We start from the raw sequence: 19,869 nt of genomic DNA on the forward strand, positions 1-19,869 counted from the left end.
TATTGTACTGAATACCAAATACAAAATACAGGTCCAGAGATCATTTTCCTAATCAGAAGTATCAGACCCCAGGAACTTTTAGAGAACAGAGCTATTAAAATGTAAATAGTTTCTTTGAAATTTAAATTGCTATTTTCAAAAACAGATGTTCTTTCTTGATCATTGCCTGCATAGATTTCCAAGAACTGTATTCATGATTGCTAACTGAAAAGCAACTGGATATTAGCCCCAGAAACTTCCGAATTTCCATGAACAGTTCCACTAGAATACACTGCTCTGTTTCCTCAGCGCACAAACGGCAACACCAGGCATTGGTCGCTTTTGATGAGGCAGTTTAAGAAATTAGATCATAATGTCTATGCATTTCTCTCAGCCAGCCCAAACCCACAKGCTGTGATGGGACAGGAAAACGTTATAACCTAAAAGACTGGACAACCTGGACAAAACATTGCGTGCGCTAACAGGATAGCGCATCACTTTAGAGGGGAACGTTGYGCATTCTCCGTATTACTCTTCATCGCTTTGGCAAGATGCTAAAAGTCAAGAAGAAGAAAACTTCCTATTGCAACAAGAGAGAGCAAGTTCTAGTTAAGGTTACTGTGGTTGGGAAGCAGTCCTAACGGTAAGTGCATCACGTACAAAGGGGACACGTGACACGCACAGGGCGCTATGTTACACTAGCGGGTATCTAGAGTCCCGCTCAAGAGGAGAGCGGATAGGGAGTGCGCTCGCCAGGTACTCTGCGCATGCACAGCTGAGGCTAAAACCCCCGCTCTAGCCTAGGAGTTTTCTTTTTACAAAATGCTCCGAGACGCTAAAACCTGGCGCRTGGACTCTGCAGGCCACACCGAGACATGCCTCTGGCTCCCTGGTGCTTCTAGTCCATTATGTGGTTTATTTAATCTCATCTGCAAAGCAAAAGGCCTTCTTTCAAGTTTCCCTTTCGTTAAGGGCTGCCTTTTCTCAGACATCAGTAATTATAATCTGCTCAGACACTTCATCAAAAGCGACTTTTTATGGCTTAGCTTCCCCATCAGTGGAAGAACTGAGCTACCAGTGACCTTTGATTTGATCCTTAACATTCCTGCTTCTTACGGCACAGACATTGCTGCAAGTTAGAGTCTGTAACTGTGTCCCGTACCTCATATTTGCTTGAAAGGGAGAAAGATTTGATATGGGCCCACAAACACCAGTTTTCTGGGCCCTAAAAATAATATGAACCCCAGTCTCCATGGTAACAGATACCATCAGTGAGCCCTTGCAAGCCTTGGTTATTTTTTCACTGAGAAGATGAACAGGAAAACCATAAGGCTTCTATGAAATCTCTCATTACTGCCAGTCTTGAATCTCCTTTAATCCTCCGTTAATGGTGTGCAGCAAAGGGTGCTATGCCTACACACAGCCATGTTTAAATACCAAGGTCCTTCCTGTGCTTTCATATTGTAATGCTGGAAGTGCTAAAAAACAATTGCCTTAAATCTTTTATGCCATTAAAAATTGACAGAGGCATGAATCTGACTCTACTCTGCATACAGACAGACTTTACAACGCAGAATAAAAGTCTGTGATTTGTTAGACTTGATGCCAGCTTGCTGTTCCACGTGTAATGTTTCATATGAGTCAAATACCAAAATCCGGTAATATTACACATTTTCTCACCTGCATGAGAAACACTACAGCTAGCCAAAAATCTGCCCTTCTGCTTTTTTTAGCGATGTTGACTCTCCTGTGGTTGAATCCATTCCTTCAGACACCCAAATTCACATCGGTTTCTTTGAACGCTTAGCACCAAAGTGTTGTCCTTGAATTGATTTTTTTTTTTTTTTTAATATAATCAGAGGTGAGGCTATGCAAACTTCTGATGTTTTTATGCCCTATCCACCCTTTAACCAAACTCATGAACTTTCCAGCCCTCTTCTGTTAACACTTCACATTAGGCCCTTTTTCTGCCCAGCTGCAGAACAGCTCATCCCTCAGGCTGGACACACTCCCAGCTTGCTAAAGATGAAGAGCTTTCACCCCCACTCGTGGCAGGTCCCCAGGGCACCGCGTGTCCTCCGAGGCCTCTCTGTTCACATGAACCATGGCCAGGCCTACCCTGCTGCCCGCTTCCCCCTTCCAGCAACATCCCTTTGCGTTGCAGGCGGGTCCTGGGGCCAGGGCAATAGCTCAGGGATCCCAGTCAGGGATCCCCTGCCCTGCCCTGCCGGGGCGGCAGCCCGCTGCCCTGCGGCCGCGCTCAGCATGGCACCGAGCAACCAGAGCAAAGCTCATGGGCAGGACCCGGCTTTCACAACACTCCTCTGCCCTGCTGGGAGAAAGTAGCCGTGACCATATAATTTTTCCAATTTTGTTTCAGGGCCTTTCTGCCACTGAGGCTTTCCATCCGGAAGAGGAGGAGTCTCCCAGCAGGCGGAGGAGCTGCGATCCGGAGCACACCGCCCAGGCTCCAGGTCAGCCTTACGCAGGCTGCTGAGCTGCGGTCCAAACCTGCCATCAGGACAAAATTCTGTTACCCAAATGCACCAGAAGTTTCCTTTGCTTTCTGGACAAAGTCTTGACAACCTTTAAAAATGTAAATACTCCCCTCGGGGCTAGACCATAAAAGTAAGCTGTAGTTAGAAGAACATATGTTCTCCTGGTTTTTTTTTTTGTTTTGTTTCAAACTATATATACTATCAGCAACTACAGGCTTAAAATTTAAGCAAGGAAAATATTGCTACACCTAAAATCTCACAGTCCTGCTTAATTCCTGCCAAACAGATAAATTACTGAACCACCACTACGTGCCACGAAGACTTGTTCAGCTTGGTGGCCCCTCAGCCATTTCTCTGGAACCAGCAGATCCTGGCTAAGGCTCTTTGCCCACCGCTGCGGTATTTCCTGCTGTTTAAAGCATACACATCTTAGAGAGCAGCATGAACAGGCATCAGCTATTCAGTTCCATGTCTCCCAGCCAGAGATCCTTGTAAAATTAGCMGTCTTCCAAGACATCTCCCCACAGAACGGCCTATAGTTAGTTATACTGCCTGAGGCAGGAGGAAGCATAGGATGAATCGAGCCGTATCACATTTGCCCTCAAGAAGAAATACAATGATCCAAACAATAAAGAGCTGTTAATTTCCAATTTTAGATATCCAGCTCAAGTTTAATAAAGGCTCTCAGACTATGCTACATAATTTAAATGGCATTCACAGGCAGAAGCCTCTGCATAAAGCTCTCCTTGGCTTTAAAGGTACAGGCACAAATTCTAAGAAAATAAACTCAAAACTGAGACACACGGGAAGTAACAGGCTGGGGGGGCCTTTCTGAACTTCCTGAGGCAATAAAAACTCCAAAATCTTCAAAGAGCTTTTTAAGAAAGCTAAATAAAAAAAAAATTTGATTTTTTTTTAATGCGACTCACTCACTCCTGCACAAATAGAGCAACAAAACAAAACAAGAACTCACAAACAACATAATGACCTGCAAGATTTTCTCTTGTACTATTTGTCTGCTGCATTCATTTAGATTAGAAACTTCAGAAGGTAAATGCTGTTTCTTACTGTGCTTCTACACAACCCTGCGCTGCAGGAGCTCCATCCCGCTGGAGTCACTAGGCTCGGCTGTAGCACCATTGAATATGGCAGAGTCTGCCGCTTCTTCTGCCTCTCTTGGATTAAACGAGAGAAGCATGAAAAAACAAAGACAATGTCTTCATGTTCTCACTCTTGGGGGGTGGAAAGAAAAAAAAAAAGTACAGTCCCTGGAATCACTCGCATGCAATTGTGTGTGTGTGTAACACTACCCATCGTGATGGCTGCACATTTCTAGCTCAAGAAATACATTTACTGCTGCCTTTTGCTTCCATGTCAACAAGTAGGTTCTATTATTTCGTGCTTTGAAAAGCTTAAGCTCAGCCACCAAGCAATGAAGAGGAAAGACACATTGATCAATGTCTTTCAGACTGGCAGCCAGGGGAGGAGAAGAGATTCAACACACACTGTTTGAATAAATGCTTATTAAAAGAAACCTTCTGTTGGTAAATTGAAATGCTCGGGTGATGACTGTGGCATTTGCTCTAAGTCCATTTCTATGATAAGCAATGCTAGACTTTCTGATTTGAATCAAGTTAATGATACTCCACATGGTATTTAATCTAAGTGCCTCATTCATCATTTCCAAGTTACCTGAAGGTGCAGTCAAAAGCAGAGAAGAGATGCCATGAAAGCAGATGTGCTCTGTATTGTCCTTTGAATGCACGCTCACTTCATTAACTTTGATAGGCGTCCTAGTGTGGGTCAGTTTCTAAATGATTAATATTGCAACCCTTTTCCTAACATGCACCAGACTCCTCACTCACTTCATGCTACTTTTCATAAAATATTTGTGTCATAGCACATATTGTTTGTTTTTAAATCGCTGCTTCTGCTCTCGTTAAGAGCATAGCAAGATTTGCCAGTGTTGGGCTCAATTCAGGGGAGAGCATACTTTTGCAGGGACCACAAGAAAGAACATGCATTTATTTCACCTGTGTTTTAACAGGACAATTTTTTTGGCACTTTCTGGAAAAATTTAAAAGAAATGGCACTGAGAAGTCACCAGTTGGCTTACTTATTGGATGAACTACATTGACCTGCTTGCAAAGGTCCAGTGACTTCTAGAGTCTGGAAAACCTCCCTCACATTTTTAAACCACCTCAATTGTCATTTCTGCCATCTTCTAATAACAATACCCAAATCGTTCTATTATAACCCTTCGTTTTCAACTGATTAAAAGTAATCCTATTTGTGCCTGCCTTTCAGGTGAATATTTCTGGCAAGCTTCTTTGTGATGGGCTTTGCAATCTTGAAGAATATAAATATTTAAAAACCAAGTACAACAGAATCATACTATTTTCTACTCACTGACTTGGACAACTTGCTGTTTGCCTCTGCTTTTCCTTTTGTCATTGTCCTTCTAATTTTTATTTTTATGTATTTATCACATTTGGAGCATACATTTTCTCACTTGTCTAATGCCAACACACTCATTTTCAGACAAACGCCTCAGCAGCATATCTGGAGAGTTCATATTAGCACAGCCAGCAAACGCGCTGCAGAAATGTGAACTTTCAATAATCCAGAAGTGAGATGGTCCTACCCGTTCTGGATGATTGGGGCCCACTGTAATTTCAACTGTGTGTGTTCAAAAGTGGTTGCATTCAGAGCAGTTCAGAGGCCTGACAGATGAATCCCAGAATTAATTAGTATGGAGCTACTAATGAAGATACAGAACAATCTTCTGTGGGACCCAGAAAATTCCAGCTAGGTTTTACTAAGCCACAGGATAYGGAGGAGTCACCATCTGTGCAGGGGAGGGAAGTTCCCTTGGCTTCATTAAAGTCACTCTTATTATGAATTGTGTGGTCCTTGTTCCCTGCGTGTTATTTTCCCAGGGGTGCCGTTTGTACTACTTCAGCAGAATTGATTCAGAACACTAGCAATTTTTAATAAAATTCCATTTCTTTTTCTCTCATGCTAAACAAACCCTTCTCACTGCCCAAACCAAGAATTACGAACAGTAAAACAAAAGGTAGTGGTGGTCCTATTTTCAGCTCATCTAACCCCCCCCTCTTTTTTTTCCTTCAGTTTAAAGGTTTTAAGAAACATTTGGTCTTCTAGAGGTGTGAAGTCCTTGACTGCACCTACAGAGAACTTGGACACCTAAGTTACTTAGTTTGTGCCCAGGTAATTACAGGTTGCAGTAACACTGCACRTGTATAAGCAGGCACTCATGTCTCAGTCTCACTTTGGACACTCGTTTTAATTGCATAAAGGCTTTATTGCACAAATAAGAGCACATGCATATGCTCTGCAACCTGACAGACACATACTTACGCAAGGACACAAAGGGCAAAAATATACTGAGCAGGGCAGGTTGAATGTTTACTGCAAAATAAAGGGTGTCATAAGCCTCCCAGATTTCTGGGACCGGAAAACGCACACAAGCTATATTCCCAGCCACCTGCCTGTGACAGGTACCCACAGAAAATGGGGTCAGGAATCAGTACACCAYGATGACGCCATCTTTTTAACACCTCAGAGGAACAGGTTGTTCTTTGACTTCCCTCTGACAGCAATTATTGTGCCACAGATTCACTTCATAATTATCTTGCATTCGCCGTTTCCCCCCCGTCTCTGGCTGCACACAGAGAACTGGCTGTTGATTAGAACTTCATTCAGGCATCCCTTGGTATCCAGCTCATCTGAAGCATGAGAAGGTAATTTAATTTTCACTCTTCCAGTCCTACAAGCTATACTCCTGGGGACAATAGGAAAGGAAACAGTCCATGGTTCTCAACTACTCTCCTCATTAAGCTTCGTGACAAAAAAAAGAGATGGAGCATGAAAAAACACTGCCTTTCTGTAGTCAGATTCTCACAGGCTTGTGCTTTCTGCAGGCCCCGGAGACTGCTCATTCATTCGGGTGCGAGTTTCTCCCATTGAACATGCCACCTTGCATTGCAGCAGCACAACACAGCTAGGCTCTAAAGTACTACAGTCCTTCTGTCAACCCTTGCGTAAAGGGGTCATAAAAACCTGTTTTTTTTCCAAACAGAAAGTARCTCATTTTGGGGGGGGGGGCAGCAACACCATCAAAACCAGCCCCTAGGAAACACCTGCACTACCACCCTGCACCTCAGACTGCTGTCTTTTCTAGTGTCACAGAAACCTCACATTTTACCTCTCGCTTTTCCCAAGATTTTTCCCATTGTGAAATCCTAACCCTCAAGGAAAAAAGTCTCTATCATGGGCCTGACTCACCTAAGTGAAAAAAACTTGCAAGACCCACAACCATCATCTAAAATAGTTTCCATGGACTGTTACATCTGCTAGGACAGACTCATTCAACAGTCGGAGGATCTGACAGAAGTCCCAGATTCAGACAGAAAATACACAGCAGCCATCTCCATCAACTAAACACCTGGAAGCAACAGCGAAAGACTGCAATGTGCTGCAGCACTTCTGCTTTCATTTATATCTGAGTGTGGATGCAGAGCTTTTTATCAGTGGAAGTTTTTCAGCAAATCCATTCCACATGGACAAGCAAAAGAATTGGCTTAACTGTCAAAGAAATACAAAAGGGTGCTGGAAAAGAAAGTTGTGCAGAACCGAGTGGGGTGAGCCTTTCCCTTTATGCACTGCGCAATCCCAACCTAAATCCTACCATACTCCAGTTTTGTGCTTAAAATTATTTTTTCCATTTTCAAAAAGACTGAAATATGCTTATTCCAAACCACTGAGTCGAGCCTCCAGGAGCAAGAACCATATTGCAGGGCAGAGATCACCAGTCCCTTATTTTATTTCAGAGCATATTCTTACAATTTGTGAAAACCGTGTCAGAAAGGCATGTATAAGGTTGCTGCTTGATTTATGCAAATTGTGCTAATCTTTTCCTGTAAATATGCTACAATATCTTCATAATGATGCATTACTGTCTATGATTACAGAAAATGAACTCTGTTTTGATGACTTTTGGGTTTCAAGTATTAACTGACAAGGCCGTGCAAGTAAATATTAATCAGCAGAAAGCAACTGCTGTTGAAGTAGACTTGAAGAGCTCTTGACTTAAGACACAGATAACAACAGAGGTGACAAATCTGATGCTTACTGAAAACCAGAATTGTGCATGTTTATAAAAGTGTCAGAGACGACTTCATAACGCCACCAGCTTGATACAGGTTCTATACTTGTCTCAACTTCGTGAAGTAAACTAGGACACTTGAGACAGCAAACAGAGGAGAAGCATCAACAGAGAGCATAAGTCGGAAACTTAAAAGAACCTCTGGGATCTGCAGGATGACCTTATATAATTGCATTATAATTTTTAAGCCAGACCTTCAACTGATATAAAGCTGCCCAACACTAATGAAATCAGTAACATTATGTTTGGTTCACCCTAGCTAAAGATCTGTCTCTCAGTTTTACAAAATAAACTACTACCAACTCTTTGATATGCACAGTAATTGAATAATCAGCCCAACACCAGGAAAGCAACTCTGCAGCAATGCATGCCTTTACGTTCAGTAACAGAGAGCATTTCCTGATATAAGCGATTGAAAGAAATCTCAATTCGATAATAAAATGAAAGCAACTTCCTTCTTCCTTTCAAGAGACTGAATATGAACAGAGATTTTGGAAGAAAAAAGGAAAAATCAGCAGCGATTAACCTACAAATAAAGCCTCTGTTCAAAAAGACTAGCTTGAACATGTGATTATGAGGAAGTTAATTTCCTGAAATTTATAGCCTCTTGTAAAACCTATAGATGCACATCATGACTTAGGTTAACTTTATTTTAAAGTGATATTGCGCAGAACGAARGAGTTGTGGTTCTTTAATATCTTTTGGGCTTGGTGCTTAGTGTTAAACAGATTTTATGGAAGGAAAGAATAGTTCACTAATTTAATGTCTAGTCATTCACCTCCTCTTTGGTGACTGCTTAACACAAAGTGAATTAATAATGTCATTAAAAACATCAAATGACAAAGAAATGGACCCACATGTGTTTTAATTTTCCCTTCTAGCTGCAAAATGGCAGCTACCAAATGGCAGGCTCTATACCTAAGCTGACATTTCCTATTATTCAAACATGCTCCCCCGGAAAACATACTGCCTTAATTTACACTCAAACTCTGCTCACCTCCCCACAAGGTTTGGCACTGTAAAATACGCAAAGCACAGCTTGCAGCTGAGCCAGTCCCACCTAGCCCAGCGGTTCAACCCCTTCGCTGCGGAGACTCCTGTTGCAAAATTCTGAGACACGCTTCCTTTAGCACACATTTAGGGCAAATTTCTTCCCTTTTTTCCTGCAGCTCTGGTTCTTGTTCTCTGGCCAGCCTTGATGTACTCATCAGGCAAGAGATGCAAACCTTAGCGAGTAAACACCTGTAAATCTCAGTGATGTAACTGAGGATACAGAAACTTGGCAGCTTTTTTGAGTAGGTCTCATTTCTACTTATCCTCTTAACTAGCATTTATTCATTAAAGCCACAACATGCCATGAAAGCAGCTCACTTTCCAATGTCTGCAACAACAACTGCAGCGTTGGCACTCCTGAAGACTAAGCGTGAATTTCTGGTCCTGAAGAAACCCACTGGCATGTTTGCCACCGATTCCTATGAGATCAAGATTTCATCCTAACCCCTGTGGGCTATCTTGCCTGCCCCACATCGCTCCCCAGATACCTTCAGGCTGCACAGGAGCCATTCCAGACGCCRTGGAGGGCACGGTCTCACCACTGGACACTCCATTCCTTCAATTCCCCAACTTCTCCAAAGTTTAAGAAATAGCAGCCTTCATACACAAATGACGCTAATAACCTGGGAACCCGAAGTCCTGTGAAATAACTCTAAGGGTTTAAAATCCTCTAAGGAAGAAAAGGATAAAAATCTATCAGAGCAGAAAGCTTTGCAAGATTAACGAGAAACCTCCGTCTCTGTAATACAGTAAAGGATTTCAGCAGGATYACACTGATGGCCATTAAATTAAATTATCAGCTCTCTTCCTCCTTCATACTGTATGCCATGCCTGACAATAAATATATTCTCATTCAAGTACAAATGACAATATGACAAAATTTAATGGAATAAGTCATTTCCATAGCAAAAACTATCTCCTCACCTCGGCAATCACTAACTCTTTACTAAACAGCTATGACTGCCAAATGCAGTGCTTGCTTATTTATATTGGGAGTTCCAAGCATTTTCACCATCTACAGATGCAATAAGGAGATATTTATGTTGCCTGAGCAAGACAGCAGCACGCAGTGACAATAATGGAGGCTGCAGTCATTTCAASAGCACCTTAAAACACTTGCCCTGTTCCCCCCCAATTTTGGCCATTACTCTGGTTTGCTAGCAGGCCACGACAGGCTAGATGCCCCATTAGCACAGAACAGCAGAGCTCCAAGGACACGAGTGACGCCGATGGCTTGACACAGGCCGGTGTCTCCAAGGATGATGCACCACCTCTGCTCTCAGGCGCTTGCCTGCACAAACCCGTGCAGCAGCACAGGCCCTGCCGCGGCTGCCAGGGAGGGACCGGCTGAAGACGTGGCTYAGCAATCGGGTAAGTGTATCAGTCAGAGTTGCATGGGGTGTATGGGGCCTCTTTAATTAGCTTTCATTCAGTACTGAAGAAAGCATACAAAAAGGCGCATAATTATATGAGTTAAGATCCACATTATTATAGGTTTATTGGTAACTTTACATTCATCTAGATATACTAAATGTTCCACTGAATAGTGTGAGGAAACACRGCTGGACGCTTGGAAAGAATACGAATCATCTGAAATCAGAGTAAACTGCACATTCAAGCCGCGAGCTTTCTAATGGCACAGCTTTTTTTTTTTTTGCAAGTGCACACACTTCCCAGCATTCCCGGTCAGCACTTGGCATGCTGTTCACGCTAATTTAAGATACAGTGAAGATATCAATAAATACAGCTGAGGACAACCTTGCAACTAAAGAGGAAATTTGGGTCCAAACTGGACCCAAGATCACAGAGATTTAGTGTTAAGAACTTTCTTAACAAGCTTCAGATCAGATGTGACTTATCAGCTTTGCCACTAACCRACTGTGGCACATGGCAGCTGACAGCAAGACACGTCCATCCAAGTTTTCAGAACTTGATCATCTAAAAGGAAGCTTAGTCTTTTGTACTTCATTTTAAGTGTAACTCTCAAAATCACATCTAAGGCTCAGAAAAACTTTACTAGCAAAATAGTTTGGCACCCGAAATGCCCCGTTCTGCTTCTGCATCTATTGCGAGGCAGCCGGGGCTGAGCAGGACCCCAGGACAGCCGCGTCTCCACGTGAACTCTTAGAGGCCCAGGGAACCTCTAACACACACCACACAAGCACACTCTGCATAAACGCTGCAGCAGCTACTTTTTACTTTAGTAAAATCCAAGCAAACAAAAAATGTGGCCAGAGAACCAGCTTGTCTCAAACCCTTTTTATAATACAAACTATGAATTAGGGCACTCCTGCAAAATTTGGCAGTCACAGACACCTCCTCTGTTTCCAAAGAGCCAGCTCACCACCAGCAAAAGGTTATCATGAAATAAGGACAGCTATGCTAAGAACTGCTCCACTTGGAGGAAAATAAAGATTCTCTGGACAAAACATATGCCCAACTCTCCATCTCTACCAGGCACAAAAACCTTTCCCCCGTGAGCAACCAACACTTCTTGTAAAGGAATTTTTACTCCCCAGAGACAGGGAACGATTTGAGGCCTGGAGCCACTGAACTGATAAACAGAGACAGTGTCAGACAGCATCATTTGTGCTAGCTTTAGCAGAAGCTGTAGATTTAGACAAAATACATGCTCAGTCTGAAACAAATGGGAAGTCCCTTGGGTGAACACAGATCACACGCGCAGCCTGCGCAAGGCGCTTGCCAGCACCTGTCCGATAACACCGCCAGCTTCTCCACAGAGCCGCAAGCACTTTGTGGAGAGCAGCCACGTTGTAACTCAGCACTTCACCAGGAAAGTCCACCACTTTGTCCCATGGGAGAATCAGTGTGCCTCATGCGATCGAGGGCAGTCCCAGTAGCTACCTAACCTTTGGGCAACAGCTCAGGCTGCCACTGAGGAGGTCTGAACGCTCAGAGAGCTGAGCACCGCAGCTGCGGCCATGCTCTCCAGGTCCCTCCAGCCGCGGTACGACAGAGGCTTGGATGCAGGCAGGACACTGCCACTTATACATGCACAGGTGACGAGTAAATGTCCTCGAACAGGAGATGCTCGGCCTGTGCAGCTATCTGAAGACACTCTCGACTTACTCTACTGTATGTAAAAATAAAAAATAAAATAAAAAATTCCTTCTCGTGGGGTCCAGCCACTCTTCAAGGCCCCCGAATATGATATAACCTGCGTTATCCGCACTGAGTTCTCACCAGCTGAGGTGGCTCTGACAGGGCCATCCCCAGAGCACTGTCCAAAACCAGGTCCCCGCACTGCTGCTGCTTTTACGTAACCCTGCGCTTCCCAAAATGTTCACGTGCTGTAGACAAGCATTTCCCTAGCTCCAGCTGCTGGCTGGTTCAGTAAGCCAGCTTACCCGGAGCACTTCTGCAAGCTAACCCGCTACCTGTACCGATAGACAACTTTATGATCATTTATGTGGTATTCCATATATTCCATAAAAAGCATACTTAGGGAAAACAATACTGCAGTAATATTAAATCACTGTTTTCCAGCATGGTAAAAGCTTTAATGGCACTGCTGAAAGATTTGGAGAAATAACAGGGTTTTTGTTCGCAGAGTTTACTGTTCCATATTTCAGTCACAGTCTGGAGAGATAAGAAAACAGAAAAAAGGTGAATGTGAACAGAAGGCTCAGAGGAAAGTTAACTTCTATCTTTCTGTCAGTGAGACCAACACCTAGCAAGAAGAAAACTTAAATATCCTATTTCAAAAGTACTATCTGTAACTTGCTGCAGGCAAATAGTCAGCATCAATGGCAATGGGATCATTGCCAAGACTAGGGACCGTTTGGCTTTAGGGGCTCTCTCTGCCTTGTTAGCCGCCTTCTGCGCCAAGTCTGCTGGAGCCACGCAACTCATTCGGAGTCTTCCTCACGTTTTCTTATATCTACTTTTCTATCCATTATTCACCAACAGTATTGGCAGTTCAAGCATAAGCAATGTTATATAGCTTTGCGTTTCTATGAAATGCACATAAGCTAAGAAGATTTCATACACTTTGTAGTTGGTGGTATTCAATATCGCATGTTGTGTGCAAATCAAAGAAATACATTTGAAATAAAATCAGAAACTACGTTGCCAATGCAAAACAAGCGTAAACATATTTTAGGACCAATTTGCTATTCGTAATGCTGAGGGGGCAGCAAAATTGTCAGAATATTGAAGTTACAAAAAGCTGCAGTAAAAATCTTGAGCTCTTATTTTGGTCCAACTATTTGGACTGTGAAATTCATGATTTTAGATGAATGATCTTGCGCTGTCATGCTTCTAAAAAATTAAAAATCAATGAAGTGGATAAAATGCCTTTTATCAAAAGTAAAAATGAAAATCCTTGTGATATTTGGTAACTCATCAGAGAAGGTCAAGTGTTTCATGCAAATCAAATAATTACAAAGAAACCTTCTGCTAGTCTTTAAGCTATTCAAATTCAAAAGATAATGCACTGGGGGGGGGGTTGTCCCTTCTTCTTGATGTTCACTTTTATTAAAACCTTTGCGTTGTCCTGGTTACTGCAGCTTTGGGCTTCAGTCTGGCTTCTCTCAGCTATCCCCATTAAAAAATAAAAATAAGAACTGGCTGCTTTGATTTATAGCTTATTCTGAGTGAACCAAACACACCGCCTCTTGATTCAGCTGATAAGTTCTATGGGCCTCACTTCATATTCTCTATTTAAAGCCAAGGCACAAGCAGGGTTTTGTCCAATAGCCAGACTCTCAGCCAGGCTAAACCCAAGTACCTTCTTTGCAGTCAGCGTAGCTCTGCCTATTCGTCCTTGCCACGTTAAGCCACCTCACTAGGCACACATAAAATAGCAATGGTTGCGTTCCCACGTACCGCCACCACCACACTACACATATGTGCCACTAGTTAATAAGCAAGAGGTTAACAGCAGCTTGGTTAAGGGAAAACGTACTTCCAAAGTACCCTCACAGCAGAACTGCCACAAACTAAGCTTACGGCAAGTATCTCTGTCCACACAACCAAGTCAAACATCAACAATACTCCAACTAGAAAACCAAAATCTGTGTTGTATATCCCATATTCAATCTCATACTCTATTCCATTCGTATCCCATGGTATGGGCATCCCACAATAAACGTTCTGCTACCTCTGCAGATCCTCTAGGAAGAAGCTCAGTCTGATTTGTCTGCTGAATGTCACCAACATGCTGCCTTGACAGGCCACGGTGGGATACAYGGCAGACTCAAGACACATGTGACCATACAGGTGTCTCAGAGCTGTCTGGGAAACCTGCCCGTTCCCCCCACCACGCTTCCAATCTCATCCAGTACAAACAGCTAGTTCAGCCTGTACCCAAACCGTTTATATAAAGAGCAAGTTCGTGTTCAAACACAGGTATTGGCAGCTACTTCAGCCACTGTGCGCTGCGGACAGGGGCCTGCAGGAGGTAACGCYGGGCTGGTTGCACTGGTGTCAGGCAGCCATAGGTCCCCTCGAGACAGAGGATCCCCTGCTGCTAATAAAGAAAGTTTTGGGCTTGCTCTGCAGTGCAAATGGGATTAGGTTAGTCAGAGCTGGGTCCGTTGTATCAGCATTTCCGTGTGCCGTACATACCAGAGGAAAGCTGTAAACTCTGYGTCACTGACATTTGCAATGTTCTGCAGCTCGAGTCACCAGTTATTCACTCTCTCCCTTGTTTATTGCCTCAATAACCCACGAAGGAAGGGTGAAAGGCCAGCCAATGAAAATACTGAATATTAAAAAGGTTAAAGTATATGATTATAAGTTCATGAAAAGTTTATAGTTTTGCTACTGACTATACTGTGGATATAAATGGTGTTGTCTTGTTCTCACGACAATGAAGAGAAAGTGGGACAAAGGAACCTGTTCTTATAGCAAAGACTAATGGAAATCAAGTGTTGCAAATTTAACTCTTTCTGGTTGCAATCTGCAGGACATACCTCTTGAGACGTATAAAATACATGGTCAGGGTAAGAAGCTTAAAAAGCCTTTGGAAACAATTCAGGTGACTTATCTTCACGCTGATCACAGTTCCCGTATATATAATTCTAATTTTGAATGTTAGTGGATACCTGAAAGTCAAATTATCCACTGTGGTTAAAAAGGCTTAAAAACCTGTCCTTCTGACACAGTGTATAACATTCTCACTTGACTCTCTTAGATCATGTTATTTTTGTTTCAAAGGTGGCACAAAACAGCTGCTGGAGGTACAGAGTTCAAAAGAGACTCTAAATCTAAATGACTAATGCTTGATGAGGCACAAGCCTGCAGAAAGTGCTCCCTACAAGGATACAGAATGCTCTGGACTGTGGGGTTTTTTTTTTTTTTTTTTTTTTTAATCATTAAATCACTCACCTAGAAAAATATATTAAAGTAAATTATCTCAATTACTCTCTAAAAATTCAACCTCGGAGAGAGTCTATCTGCCACAGACAGAAAAATCAGCTAATTAATGCAAGAGTCATGTAGAACTTTAAAATGAACCAAAACAGATGTTGAATTTTGCAAGATCTGGTTAGATCACATTCACTAGTACTTTTTTTTGTCAAAGATACCAGGAACAAGATAAATCCTAACAAAATCTTAAAGATTGTTGCTTACAGTTTTGCCATCTCCATTTAATTACACATTTAAGATAAAATATTCGATAATATTTCATTCATATTCCAAACAGCAACATGACATACAGCTATCACAAGGAGATAAAATCATACTTCCTGGAAGAAATTAGCTAAAAAAAAAGTGAACAGGTAAATGTAATCTCAGATTTTGGTACAGCACTTGAATACCACACAAGATTTTGACTAAACTAGCCCTATACAATACCAGTATTACAGACTACAGTATACAATACAGTCTACAATACCAGATTACAGATTAACAAAAAGAATTCAAGAATTCTTTTCCAGTGGGGAATCACATTTGAACAGGAGATACGTAATGACCTGTTACGGGCCTGATGCATTTTGTTCCATCTTGATCCACTGGAAGAAGAGTTAGCAGGTGACACGCAATGGTGGAGTAGATGCGAAAAATAGGTTTTTTGTGCAGTTCAGAGCAATTGGGATTATTTTGTGTGACAGGCCCAATTAAAAGACATTCATTTTGAAAACAAAGCATTTTAGCCCTGCTTTGCATTTAATAATACAGGACATACTTAAAGAGGGATCCATGCACAAGAAAAGTTTAAAGCCTATTCTAAAAGTAGTAAGGTCCTAAGAGTGAACAGCAGCTGAGTGTTATTGCCTCCAAATGCTATGAAGGGATTAGATGATCACAGGTCTACAGACATAGCAGCAGCAGAGAAAATCAGGGATGTGGTTAGTCTCATACACAGAAGAGCTGGAACAACTGTCAAAATACTGCATCCACTCTCATGCCCACATTTTCAAGACAGATTTTTTTAAAATAAGTGGAAAATTTTTGCACGAGCAAACTTCATTCAGATTGGGAGAAAAGTCTCTGGAGAACAGTTATTTAAAAAAAATAATAGGAGGGTAAATTGGCTTGGGGACAAAAATATCCAGTACCAAAGATGTCTAATTTGGTCAAGAAAGGCCTAACCTGAACCTGCAAGAAGTTATGTCTGATAAATTCAGATTCTCCTTCAGCAGCGAGGGCAATTAATTGGTAGAAAAAAAGCCCACAAAAGATTAAAAAAACCCTCCCTTGAGTCAGGTCTTCTCACCAGGAAACTGTGCCGGGGGCAGAGCACAGAACCTCATCGTGACAGGAAAAAGTATTAAACAGAAGAAAAAAAAAAAAAAAATCACATAAATCAAGTTTCTCTGGTGTTAAGCTCCATAAACGAGAAAACTGTGAAATAAAGACAGAGGTTATACGCAGGACCTTAACTACACTTACAGTTTTACGGAACTCCAGCGTTTTGAGGAGCAACCGTGTGGATTACAGGCAACGACACCACACTCTTGCAGCTAAAGGCCACCACGAGGCGCAGGGGTGCGCCAGCCCGCTTTCCGCTCCAACTGCTTGTACCTAAATCAACAAACTTCAGGAAAAGAACAGCTTTCTTGAACGAACAGAACATAAAAGCAGAAAAAACGCTGCGGGGCGCCGTGCCGTGCTGCTGACGGGGACGCAGGGTAGGCGGCCGCACAGCCGGTTCGGACCCCGCGGCCGAGACCCGAACTAACTGTCGCGCCGACGGGTCTCGTTTTCAACCCAAATGCCTGCCGGCAGCAGAGGAAAGTCATCGCCTCAAAAAACCGAAGAGGAAGCTTAGCTTTTCGAGAGGCTTGAGCCAGTCCAGTCAGAAGCGCGAGGAACCGGGGCGCCCGGCCAGGGCCCGGGGCCTCTTCGCCTGCCGCTTACCATTGGCTGCTGCGTCTGAGGCGGCCAAAACCGCCGCCAGCCGTCGGGCTCTCGCGCAGCCCCCGATCGCCGCCCGCGCCGCCTGGGACGAGCCCCCCACCCGAGGTCCCCTCGGCGAGCCCCCCACCCGAGGTCCCCTCGGCGAGCCCTGCCCGGGACGAGCCGGCGACGGGGAGCCGGCCGTGGCGGCCCGCTCGCACCCCTCCGTGGCTGCCACGCGCAGCAGGCCGGCGCAGAGGGTCCCCGCTTCTGTTCGTTTGGTTTTCGCTTTCAAGAAACCAACTGTTCAAGGCAGAGCATGGATCTTCCTTTCTTTCATACTTGCGTGTGTTTAACTTTGGTTTCTGAACAGTTGAGCCTTAATCTCTTAGATCTTTTTTCCCCCCAAACCCTCAATAATCACGCAAAATGCTCAGGAATTCAATTCTTTCAAACTCTCACTCAAAATAAATACCACCCCCCCCCCCAAAGTGAAGTGAATTAATCTATATTAATACTCTGTCATTAACAGATACACGTTTAAACTTAAAAAAATAACAGTAAGCCACACAGCAGCTTTAGCCGTACATTGACTCCATGGAGCCACTGCGAAAACGAAGGTCAGCATGAACGCGGGTGGCTGAGCCAGGCCAGGTAGCTACTGCGCAGTGCTGATTGCAGTGTGGTTTTTGGCACGCTGCCTTAAAGAGGATTCCTTAGGAAACAAGATGAGATGTACCACGATTCCCTAGCCTATAGATCTCACAAGAAATAATGGCATGCTGTTGTGAAAGTAGGCAGTGAAATTCCTTAGTAGTGTTGTGCTATCCCTACAGGGTAACAGGATACAACCTTCGCGTTACAGAAAACTTACGAGATATGCAATTAAATTAGAAATTAATTAAAATATTCACAAAACAATATACACCTTGAATCAGATATTCATCTGATATACATTGAAAGCTCTGCAGAGGCTACTCCCAGTTTAGGTCAATAGCCATTACCCATCTTAGTGACGGGCATGTATCTTTTTCTAATAAAATCTTTCATAAAGAGTGCTGTGTGGTCCTATCTGCAAACATTTTCTTTATGAAGTTGATGTGATTGAACATCAATCTGTTTTGCAGAACATGTACATAGCTTAATGAAAGCAAGAAATGAAAGCAATGTGATTTTCGCAGAATAAAGTGTTCTCACTACACATTGCAGTAGAAATGTGATATTAAGTTGCATAGCTTTCTTTTTTTGCCTTTTTTTTTTTTTTTTTTTTTTTTTAAGACAATGAAACCCTCTTCTGCACATGAGACTTTTGACAAGGACAAGCAGGAATGAGAGCAAAGCAGGGAATCTGCGCTTGCCTGGAGCAATCAGACAATTCCAGGCAGCTGCAATGCCTTCTCCAGAAGTGAGACCCACCTGCTGAATCTCACATGCGGGGCTAACCAGGCAGCCCTGTGCACGGCTACAGAGAGGTCAAGGCGCTCACAGACCACACTTGCTTGTGGGGCCATGCTAGCCACTGAAACGAACAGGTAATGGCCCGGCTTCGGCCATTTGCCCTCCATCTCCTTCACGGCTCCCTCTTGTCACAGCACAGATTAAAAGAATAGAGGGGAAAGCAGGAGATTCCACTGAAATCCCAACATCACTAACTCTGGAAGTTAGGAACAGCATGCTTTTGTCAATTTTCATTAAAACGTAAGGTAATTTATTCAGCTTTCTTATTTTAGCTCCTATGAAATTGCAGCTAGAATCCTTTGTACTCTATTTCCCCCTCCCATCTCACTTGCTTCCCCCCCACCCCCAAATTTGAGCAGGTGACAAGAGGAACTTCTCAGCTAAAGTCCAATCTTAATTTTAGGCATATGTTTAAGTTTGCTTAAGCAAATTAATCAAGAGTAATGCTCAGGCACGTTGCTGAATCAGCATGTAGCCGAGACAGGAGTTTTGTTTGCTGCGCCAGCAAGACCAACAGCAGACATCGGGCCAGAATGATAGGGCCCCAGACAAAACAAACACCACCTTCAGATGCACTGTGAAGGGCAACTGTAGTAGAGCAAGTGACCTACCAAAGCCTTTACCTAAGACAAAACCCCATCCGCAACATCACCCGTGTTCCAGCTGCACATTAAGAACTGCAGCTGGATTGGGCGCAAAGGGCAGGCTACGACAGCCCCTGGGGAAGAAGCTCCTCCTCTTAGAAGATATTGGAAAATCATAACTTTTTTGAATCAGCAAACAATGTTGAACACAGACTTAATTACTCTTTCTAAATATACCATGGGGTAAAGTCGAGTGAGACAACAGCGATACAAAAAAATAAAGTGGCATATGCTGGCCAAGGATAAATTTAGGATGAAAATTAAGTGGCTTGTATCAGAGCAGTAAAATAAGGAAAATGATCCAAGTGAAACTAGAGGGGGAGAAAACCTGTTCTCCTCTTACCGTTCAGCTTGCAGTGCATAAGGAAGGAATCACAACGCTCCCTGAGATAGGACCTGATGACTGCAAGATCTTTGCCCTCTTACAAGCTAACCTTTCCCATCGAGCTTGTGACATCAGAGCTGCAGAATGAGGAACCAGGGCCTACACACAAGTAAGGGAGGCCTTTTCAAGGGCATGAAGGTGACTTGGATATTCAGCTCTAAAAGCCTCACTGCAAGTTGATAATGAATCCCATCTTCAAATATAATGCAAGACACTGATTTCTTTCCTTTAAAAAAAAAAGAGACAGCAGTATTCAATATCACATAAACTCAAAGTACACAGCTGTATCCGGTCACAATAGATCTCTAGCACTTGCAGAGAAGTCCACTATCATGGTAAATGTATGTTGTGACACAC

The sequence above is a fragment of the Apteryx rowi genome, unplaced genomic scaffold (assembly GCF_003343035.1).
Source record: "Apteryx rowi isolate R43461 unplaced genomic scaffold, aptRow1 scaffold_51, whole genome shotgun sequence".
NCBI classification, from domain to species: domain Eukaryota; kingdom Metazoa; phylum Chordata; class Aves; order Apterygiformes; family Apterygidae; genus Apteryx; species Apteryx rowi.